Here is an 11,667-nt window from a genome sequence, read left to right as displayed (position 1 = left end):
ATGTGCTAATACACAGTGGGATTTCCTAGCAGGGAAATCACCTGGAGGTGTGAGCACAAAACAAGCCAGGTTTCAGTGCCATAATGGCTGGAAATCTGTAGCATCAACAGGGGTGGATCCAGAACGAAAGGACAGGGGGGTCACCATGACAGAGAAAGATGTGGTGTTAGTGCGTGCTCCTAGAAATGTGGGCGTGGTCTTGCAAGGGAATGCAGTATCCGTATGATGGGGAGAGGGTGATGCCTTGGAAAGGCAGAGGGTGACAGAAGAAAGAAGGTGATGGGGAGATAGTGGCACAGGGCAGAGCAGCAGCTGACAGGGAGAGAGCGACAGAGAGAGGCAGTGATTGTCAGGGAGGGTGACGTAATGGAAAAGCAGTGGTTGACGCCAGGTAGAGGGTAACAGTGGGTGTGGCTGGGAGTCTAATAGATGGGCGCCAGTGATGGAAGCCGGAGTCAGAGCAATTGGGAGAGGACAGGCATTCATGGCCCCTCCTACCCCTCCGGCTGCACCGCACTTAGCATCTCAGCCTGTCAGCTGCTCTACATTACTGGGGGGCGGGTGGGTGGCAGCGGTGGCATACAGTATTATGTAAATAATGGGAGAAAAAAATCCTAAACGACAAGGAGGGCGCAGCCTTGCCCCCTACCCCCCTTGAATCCAACACTGAGCATAAACACACACTTAAAAAATGAATGGCCTTTGAAACTGGGATATAATTAAAGAGGGATTCTTTTTCTAGGCATAGCGGGTTTCCCACCTGTAAGGGCTTGTACCCGCAGGCTTTTATGGCATGCATTTTACAAGCATTATTATCACTAGTGAACATGTTGACAAGTGAGCCCACACCCACACACCCACCCCCCCACCCACCCACACACCCACCCCCCCACCCCCCCACACACCCACCCCCACACACCCACCCACACCACACACACACACACACACACACACACACACACACACACACACACACACACACACACACACACACACAACTCTGGTGAGCTCCTTAGTACTAGTAAGACAATGCCCGCAGATATGTGTTTACAAATATATTTAAAGATGCTTAAGCGTAGGTGACTTAACTAGTACCATCTGTGCACAAACATGTAAATGCTTAAAACCTGTGTTGTAAGGATGCTTTGAGGACTGGGTTTGGGAAACACTGGTCTAACAGACTTCGGAAATGTGTATCAATCATTGAAATTCAATTGTGAGCAATTCTGGTGAAGTTCCCCCATCTCTGGGTGGATGATTTCTGCAGTGTACGGATGTTCTCTAGTGATGACATTTGATCACCAAATCACCAAATAATTTTAATTTGTAAAAAGAGACTCCCCTCTTCTAATCAAGGGTACCCCCGAGTCTGTGGGTGCTAGGATTTGGGAGAAGGAGAAATGTTTAATGCTACAACTATTTCTTGGCTCTTGCACCATTACATCATCCAGCCGTACCTGGGTTCGAGCATAATCAACGTTTAGGCATATCCCCCACCCCATTGCACCCCGGCAGTACTTAGTCCAACTCATACTCGGCAAAGAATGGGGTTTTTGTGACTGTTTTGAGGACAATAGTAGCACACTATAGGGCCATTTTATCACCATCCGCATCTCAGGATGCGGATGTCATGCGATAAAATCGACCAAACTTGCAATGTAATTTTATTGTATAGATCGCAAGGATGTATCAATCGCATGCAGGGACAGAGCTTGTGAGAAAGCAGTCCCTGCAAATATCCTCCCGAGTTCCTTCTGCGCATACACTGCTGCCAACTACATCCCAATTTACAAACTACATCCCAGTGCACAGGATAGCAACTACATCCCAGTGCACAGGATACCAACTACATGCCAGTGCACAGGATACCAACTACATGCCAGTGCACAGGATAGCAACTACATCCCAGTGCACAGGATAGCAACTACATCCCAGTGCACAGGATAGCAACTACATCCCAGTGCACAGGATAGCAACTACATCCCAGTGCACAGGACAGCAACTACATCCCAGTGCACAGGATAGCAACTACACGCCAGTGCACAGGATAGCAACTACATCCCAGTGCACAGGATAGCAACTACATCCCAGTGCACAGGATAGCAACTACATCCCAGTGCACAGGATAGCAACTACATCCCAGTGCACAGGATAGCAACTACACGCCAGTGCACAGGATAGCAACTACATCCCAGTGCACAGGATAGCAACTACATCCCAGTGCACAGGATGGCAACTACATCCCAGTGCACAGGATGGCAACTACATCCCAGTGCACAGGATAGCAACTACATCCCAGTGCACAGGATAGCAACTACACGCCAGTGCACAGGATAGCAACTACATCCCAGTGCACAGGATAGCAACTACATCCCAGTGCACAGGATAGCAACTACATCCCAGTGCACAGGATAGCAACTACACCCCAGTGCACAGGATAGCAACTACACCCCAGTGCACAGGATAGCAACTACACCCCAGTGCACAGGATAGCAACTACATCCCAGTGCACAGGATAGCAACTACATCCCAGTGCACAGGATAGCAACTACACCCCAGTGCACAGGATAGCAACTACATCCCAGTGCACAGGACAGCAACTACATCCCAGTGCACAGGACAGCAACTACATCCCAGTGCACAGGACAGCAACTACACCCCAGTGCACAGGATAGCAACTACACCCCAGTGCACAGGATAGCAACTACATCCCAGTGCACAGGATAGCAACTACACCCCAGTGCACAGGATAGCAACTACACCCCAGTGCACAGGATAGCAACTACACCCCAGTGCACAGGATAGCAACTACATCCCAGTGCACAGGATAGCAACTACATCCCAGTGCACAGGATAGCAACTACACCCCAGTGCACAGGATAGCAACTACACCCCAGTGCACAGGACAGCAACTACATCCCAGTGCACAGGACAGCAACTACATCCCAGTGCACAGGACAGCAACTACATCCCAGTGCACAGGACAGCAACTACATCCCAGTGCACAGGACAGCAACTACATCCCAGTGCACAGGACAGCAACTACATCCCAGTGCACAGGACAGCAACTACATCCCAGTGCACAGGATAGCAACTACATCCCAGTGCACAGGATAGCAACTACATCCCAGTGCACAGGATAGCAACTACATCCCAGTGCACAGGATAGCAACTACATCCCAGTGCACAGGATAGCAACTACATCCCAGTGCACAGGATAGCAACTACATCCCAGTGCACAGGATAGCAACTACATCCCAGTGCACAGGATAGCAACTACATCCCAGTGCACAGGATAGCAACTACATCTCAGTGCACAGGATAGCAACTACATCCCAGTGCACAGGATAGCAACTACATCCCAGTGCACAGGATAGCAACTACATCCCAGTGCACAGGATAGCAACTACATCCCAGTGCACAGGATAGCAACTACATCCCAGTGCACAGGATAGCAACTACATCCCAGTGCACAGGATAGCAACTACATCCCAGTGCACAGGATAGCAACTACATCCCAGTGCACAGGATAGCAACTACATGCCAGTGCACAGGATAGCAACTACATGCCAGTGCACAGGATAGCAACTACATGCCAGTGCACAGGATAGCAACTACATGCCAGTGCACAGGATAGCAACTACATGCCAGTGCACAGGATAGCAACTACATGCCAGTGCACAGGATAGCAACTACATGCCAGTGCACAGGATAGCAACTACATGCCAGTGCACAGGATAGCAACTACATGCCAGTGCACAGGATAGCAACTACATGCCAGTGCACAGGATAGCAACTACATGCCAGTGCACAGGATAGCAACTACATGCCAGTGCACAGGATAGCAACTACATGCCAGTGCACAGGATAGCAACTACATGCCAGTGCACAGGATAGCAACTACATGCCAGTGCACAGGATAGCAACTACATGCCAGTGCACAGGATAGCAACTACATGCCAGTGCACAGGATAGCAACTACATGCCAGTGCACAGGATAGCAACTACATGCCAGTGCACAGGATAGCAACTACATGCCAGTGCACAGGATAGCAACTACATGCCAGTGCACAGGATAGCAACTACATGCCAGTGCACAGGATAGCAACTACATGCCAGTGCACAGGATAGCAACTACATGCCAGTGCACAGGATAGCAACTACATGCCAGTGCACAGGATAGCAACTACATGCCAGTGCACAGGATAGCAACTACATGCCAGTGCACAGGATAGCAACTACATGCCAGTGCACAGGATAGCAACTACATGCCAGTGCACAGGATAGCAACTACATGCCAGTGCACAGGATAGCAACTACATGCCAGTGCACAGGATAGCAACTACATGCCAGTGCACAGGATAGCAACTACATGCCAGTGCACAGGATAGCAACTACATGCCAGTGCACAGGATAGCAACTACATGCCAGTGCACAGGATAGCAACTACATGCCAGTGCACAGGATAGCAACTACATGCCAGTGCACAGGATAGCAACTACATGCCAGTGCACAGGATAGCAACTACATGCCAGTGCACAGGATAGCAACTACATGCCAGTGCACAGGATAGCAACTACATGCCAGTGCACAGGATAGCAACTACATGCCAGTGCACAGGATAGCAACTACATGCCAGTGCACAGGATAGCAACTACATGCCAGTGCACAGGATAGCAACTACATGCCAGTGCACAGGATAGCAACTACATGCCAGTGCACAGGATAGCAACTACATGCCAGTGCACAGGATAGCAACTACATGCCAGTGCACAGGATAGCAACTACACCCCAGTGCACAGGATAGCAACTACACCCCAGTGCACAGGATAGCAACTACACCCCAGTGCACAGGATAGCAACTACACCCCAGTGCACAGGATAGCAACTACACCCCAGTGCACAGGATAGCAACTACACCCCAGTGCACAGGATAGCAACTACACCCCAGTGCACAGGATAGCAACTACACCCCAGTGCACAGGATAGCAACTACATCCCAGTGCACAGGACAGCAACTACATCCCAGTGCACAGGACAGCAACTACATCCCAGTGCACAGGACAGCAACTACATCCCAGTGCACAGGACAGCAACTACATCCCAGTGCACAGGACAGCAACTACATCCCAGTGCACAGGACAGCAACTACATCCCAGTGCACAGGACAGCAACTACATCCCAGTGCACAGGACAGCAACTACATCCCAGTGCACAGGACAGCAACTACATCCCAGTGCACAGGACAGCAACTACATCCCAGTGCACAGGACAGCAACTACATCCCAGTGCACAGGACAGCAACTACACCCCAGTGCACAGGACAGCAACTACACCCCAGTGCACAGGACAGCAACTACACCCCAGTGCACAGGATAGCAACTACACCCCAGTGCACAGGATAGCAACTACACCCCAGTGCACAGGATAGCAACTACACCCCAGTGCACAGGATAGCAACTACACCCCAGTGCACAGGATAGCAACTACACCCCAGTGCACAGGATAGCAACTACACCCCAGTGCACAGGATAGCAACTACACCCCAGTGCACAGGATAGCAACTACACCCCAGTGCACAGGATAGCAACTACATCCCAGTGCACAGGATAGCAACTACATCCCAGTGCACAGGATAGCAACTACATCCCAGTGCACAGGATAGCAACTACATCCCAGTGCACAGGATAGCAACTACATCCCAGTGCACAGGATAGCAACTACATCCCAGTGCACAGGATAGCAACTACATCCCAGTGCACAGGATAGCAACTACATCCCAGTGCACAGGATAGCAACTACACGCCAGTGCACAGGATAGCAACTACACGCCAGTGCACAGGTGTACTCATAAATCACTGGCACATTTTTAAAAGATCCACAGGTGGAGCAATTATTTCACTTGTGACCCTGTGAGGTGACTTAGAAACATGAACTGTTTTGGTGTCCTGAGGACCGAAATTGAGAACATATAAAGTAAGGAATGGTCCCTGTTAAAATTTGGGGATAACCAAACGTATCGCAAAAGGAAGAGTTAATGTACTTGGCTTACAAGTGTCTGTATGGTATCTTTAGTTCCATTAAAGTTTTTTTTACACAAAACCACTACGGAGTCTCTCAAAAAAAGCTACTTAAAAACACTTGTACACAAGGGTGTATTTCTTTTTGTCCTACAGTGATCCTTCAGAGACTGGACAACACTTATTAAAAGCGGGGAGAACCTCCATCCTATAAAATAACATACTAATGCTGCTCCTCACCTCTATGGGGGGAAAATTCATGTTTTGTGTGCCGGCGGCCACTAGCTGGAGCCCGACAGAGCAATTAAAGTGTTGCTTCATTCGGGCGTGCATAGCAGCCGGCGCTGACATTACTATAAAATACCTCCCAACTTGATTGGGACCTTTTGGAGGGGGCATGCCCTCACAGCTTTGCCGCATATTCTGCATTTTGAGGGCTTGTCCAGCGCTCCCGGAGCAGCTGGGCATCCTCTGGCTCACCTCCCTGCACTGTATAAATGCCGTGCTCGTGCGCACGACATCTATTCAGGGATCACCTACTGCTTTGCAGAGCAGCAGGTGATCAATGGCTCCTCCAACTTGCCCCCTGCCTGTGGGACACTGTGGCACATGGGTGAGACTGTGTCCAAATAGCGGGACTGTCGCACTGGAATCAGGACATTTGGGAGATTTGCGGTTATGTCGTTATTGTGACTGGCTGGTAACTAGTATAATAATTATTATAAAAGTTCCCATCCATTAAGTTGAAGCCTTGTAAAATGTCCTTCCGCTTGCAGTTAGTGAACTGGATTGGCAAAACTTGTGTTATTGTTACTCCTTACTGTGCTCTACTAGGAAATGTTCCCACACTTTATATAAATCAATGAAAAAAGTACAGCAGAACTGGCCTTAAGCAAATCTGTGACCTAGAAAACATAATGACTCCTACCATGTATAGTTTGGAGTATAATCTATTAATTATACCCATTTAGACTTCCTTAATAGGCAAATTACCATTTCTGTGACTCTTATCAGCTAAATGAACCCAGCTGTGCAGAAAGCGTTTCTCTTTATCTGTGACATTGGTGGTCATTCCGAGTTGTTCGCTCGCTAGCAGTTTTTAGCAACCGTGCAAACGCTATGCCGCCTCCCACTGGGAGTGTATTTTAGCTTAGCAGAAGTGCGAATGAAAGGATCGCAGAGCGGCTACAAAGTTTTTTGGTGCAGTTTCTGAGTAGCTCTAAACTTACTCAGCGCTTGCGATCACTTCAGACTGTTCAGTTCCTGTTTAGAGGTCACAAACACGCCCTGCATTCTCCCAGCCACGCCTGCGTTTTTCCTGGCACGCCTGCTTTTTTACGAACACTCCCTGGAAACAGTCAGTTGACACCCAGAAACGCCCACTTCATGTCAATCCCTCTGCGGTCAGCAGTGCGACTGAAAAGCTTCGCTAGACCTTGTGTGAAACTACATCGGCCGTTGTAATAGTACTTCACGCGTGCGCATTGCGCCACATACGCATGCGCAGAAGTGCCTTTTTTTGCCTCATCGCTGCACAGCAAACGAATGCAGCTAGTGATCAACTCGGAATGACCCCCCCCTTGTACCTAGACTCATCGGCTGCAGCGTTCACACAGTGGTCATGCGCAGTTTCTTGTTTCCCTGTGGGTCTAGAGCTTCGCATTATTTTATTTATTATTTAATAACAGTTTCTTATATAGCGCAGCAAATTCCATTGCGCTTTACAACTGGACACAATTAGAAGACAAAACCGGGTAAAAACATACAGTCATAGAGGTAGGAGGGCCCTGCTCGCAAGCTTACAATCTATGGGACTATGCATGCTTTATCACACAGTACTGTACGTAGGATTACACAGCCGACGCTCACCACACAATAGACAATGCGACTATTGAGCAATCGTCTAACATACAGTTTATTTTATATTACTATCGAGCATTAGTATCTTCTAAAGTGCTGTACAAACTAAATGCTACACCCTGGAGCGTAGAACTATTACAGGCTATCATTCACACAAACATGGGACCATAGGAATGAGATGCAATCCCGAGCTTGGCTAACGCCATCTAAAGATGGCATTAGCCGGTTGTAGCCTATGGGCTGCAGATTCCAAATTTTAGCCTGTAAAGGGTTATTCCAGAACCGGAGCCCCTGACCCTGCGACTGTTCATTCATACATCTGCCGGGTGTAATTGTACTCTGCAGTGCGGTTCTGGGTGCTAATATCGCACCCAGAACGCAAGAAGTATGTGATTATTGATAAATGACCCCTAAAAGAGAGACTGTGGCAGCAATCTAGCTGGGATAGAATTACAACAGTTATGGGGAACCTGTAGGCACTCCAGCTGTTGTTGAAAGACACTTCCCAGCATGCCCTGCTACAGTTTTAGCATAGCCAAATAGCAAAACTGTAGCAGGACATGCTGGGATGTGTAGTGCAACAACAGCTGGAGTGCCAAAGGTTCCCCATCACTGGATTAGAGCATTCACCACAATGTATCACTATAATGCGTTGAGAAGGATCAATACTAGTATTTAAGCTGAATGCAGACAGTTTGTTAAAACATGACTGTGAGCTGTAACTGGGAGTGGAGTGGCTAAAATTATTCCTGTCTGGTTGGGGAACTTGAGAGTTTGGAATGTTATTCACAGTGATAAGAAGTGGAACAGATTTAGTAGGAGGAAAAAAATCCTGGGTCTCCCCTAGAGAGCAGATTTGCTACACTCAGTAGCATAAGGATGGGCTAGTGACCTTGGCTTTAATAGTGAGTAGGTCATTGGCTACTTTAGCAAAGGCGGTTTCTGGGGAGTAATGAGAATAAAAGTAAAAGATAAGTGCACATCTTATCTTACGGGTACTGACGTCCCACTTTGAGGCCGATTTCTACCGTACAACACACGCAGCATTCAGCAGAATGATCACTTTCTTTTAACTTTTGAATAAAAACATTACAGGAAAGCTCTGAATCCCCAACCATCCGACCATCGCACAACTCTTTCCTTTCCATATATCTCCTATATAATAGCCCAGATCTATCACTCTGTGACTGTGTGTATAACGCTGGGCTTGGCTAGGAGCTCTCATTGGGTTAGCAGCAGGTCTGTCACACCCAGTCCACAGCTGATTGGGCAAGAAACGCCCTCCCACACAGGTTACATCCAATGGGAGGCTCTGCCCTTTGGCTGCTGTGTGTTCCCATAGCAGGATTAACAATGGGGCTGATGGAGCTGCAGCTCCAAGTCCACACCCCAAAATAGCCCCACTGCATCTGCAGCAGCACACCCTCCAACAACTTACACATAAATATCGGGACAAATTCGAAAAGGGGGCGTGGCCACGGCTGAAGTGGCAAGGCCACGCTCCTTTTCCTATACTTTCAATGGAAGTTTGGAGAGCCAAAAATCAGTACAGACCATAAAAAAAAGGTACTGTACCTGCCAAAAAGGTACAGCTGGAGGGTATGCCAACCTTTTACTGCAGCGTCCTATGGGGATCATTCCGAGTTCATCGCTAGCTGCCGTTGTTCGCAGCGATCAGGCTAAAAATCGTCATTTCTGCGTATGTGTATGCACCACAATGCGCACACACGTCATACGGGTACAAAGCCCGTTGTGGTTGTGCTCAGGTTCTAGCGAAGAGTTCCGTCGCACTGACTGCCGCAAGAAGATTGACAGGAAGGGGGCGTTTCTGGGTGTCAACTGACCGTTTTCAGGGAGTGTTTGCAAAAACGCAGGCGTGGCTGGGCGCTCGCTGGGTGGGTGTATGACGTCAAATTCGGACACGAATAGGCTGAAGTGATCGCAAGCGCTGAGTAGGTTCAGAGCTACTCAGAAACTGCACAAACTGTTTTTGCAGAGCGCGGCTACACAAGCGTTCGCACTTTTGCTAAGATAAAATACACTCCCCAGTGGGCGGCGGCATAGCGTTTGCACAGCTGCTAAAACTAGCTAGCGAGCGATCAACTCGGAATGACCCCCTATGTCCTGCTGCCAGTCCGCCTGCCCCCTCCGGCATCATCAATCCCCACTCCCTAGCCGCTGCACAGGTGGAACAAAAGCTGCTGCGGCTATCGGCATAGATGTGTATGAAAGCGGCGCAGCTAAAGCATACAGACTGATTATATAGGTGGGGGCATGGAGGAGGCTGTATGGAGGCGTGGAGAAGACGGTACAGGACGTGACTGTCATCATAGCCCCGCCCCCCGCTTAACAGTGCCCGCATTACCAGCATTGCAAAGCTGGGGGTGGGGCTGCAATGATGCAATTTAATATGAATTGCGTCATTGCCCCGTCCCTTTCTTTGTGATGGGATGCCACTGTGGCCGTGTCATGCGGCAATCGGTGGAATGCGGGTGGGTGGGTAAGTGCCATGCGGGAGACTTGCCTACTTCCCTGGAGGGCTTGGAGTGCCACGCGATTTTCGGGAGCCTCCCGGACTTTTCGGGAGAGTAGGCAAGTATGAGCGGAAGGCTTTCATAGCCCTCCCTGCGCCGCATACTCTCTGAGCCCCGGAGCCTCCTCTGCACGTGATGTCACAGAAGTGTCTCCCCGCCACAGCCGTAACCAGATCCCCAGCACCTGGGCTTCCGGCCTGGAAGCCCCGAGATGGCTAATGTAACGGATAGAGTGGGTAATGTCTGGACGCTGAATCAATTTAAAAGGTGACAGTGCTGTTCAGTGCAGTGGGTGTGCAGTGTCACTGATACCGCACAGCACTCTCACCTTTTACATTGATTCAGCGAGTCAGTCAGTTCTGCCAGCCAGTCACTATTGTTAGCGCCGGTGTCTCAACGCGCCACATTACAGGGAAGTAGACGCACTAAATAAACTACAGCTCTCAGCAGCCCTTAGCACCAAAGCATTCCGGTGCTAAGGGCTGCTGGGAGCTGTAGTTTGAGTGCATCTTCTTCCCTGTAATGCGGCGCGTTGGGACACCGGCGCTAATAATAGTGACTGGCTGCTGTGCGAGTCTCCAGGAGAGCCACTGCCAAAGGGAGGACAGCAGCTTAGCTGCTTCCAGGAGGAGAAGCTGGCGAAGCGTTACCCGCCCCTCCCCCACTCGCAGTACCTCCAGGCCCCATCCGCGGCACCCCCCATCCCTCCACCACCCACGGTGGCTTCGGACCCCCTCCCCCACCTGCAACACCCCTGCACCCGCCCCACTTGCATCACCCCCGCTACCGCCCCTCCCCAACCCGCGGCACCCCCGCAACTGCTCCTCCCCCAACCGCGGTGGCTTCGGACCCGCAGCACCCACACACCCGTCCCTCCCGCGGCACCACCGCACCAGCCCCTCCCCCACCTGTGGCACCCCCGTAACCACCACTTCCCCACCCGCGGCACACCCCTGGACCACCTCTCCCATTCGCGTCCCCCCGCACCTGCCACTTCCCCAACCACAGCACTATTAAACACAAAATGATTTTCCTGTTTAGGTTAATTCAAAGAAGCTATAGTTTTATGAAAAATAATAAACCTGACTATGTAATTACTATTTTAATAAATATTAGTTGCTTAATTATATTAACGATAAGAAATATTCTACTTTTCAAAGATTCCTGTTGCAATAGATCCTAATATACAGATGGTAAATGTATAATAATGCCTTTAAAAGGCTGACAATAGTAGTACACTTTATCAATAGTTA

General features: G+C 49.6%; 1 protein-coding gene across 7 annotated transcripts in view; it reads left to right on the top strand.

The window, feature by feature from the left end:
• DAAM1 (dishevelled associated activator of morphogenesis 1) overlaps positions 1-11,667 on the top strand; it is a 237,831-nt gene that overhangs the window by 149,076 nt on the left and 77,088 nt on the right. The window lies entirely within an intron of this gene.

Source organism: Pseudophryne corroboree, chromosome 12 (assembly GCF_028390025.1).
Source record: "Pseudophryne corroboree isolate aPseCor3 chromosome 12, aPseCor3.hap2, whole genome shotgun sequence".
NCBI classification, from domain to species: Eukaryota; Metazoa; Chordata; class Amphibia; order Anura; family Myobatrachidae; genus Pseudophryne; species Pseudophryne corroboree.
Note: the sequence above shows the minus strand (reverse complement) of the source record. Positions and strands in the feature narration are given on the sequence as shown.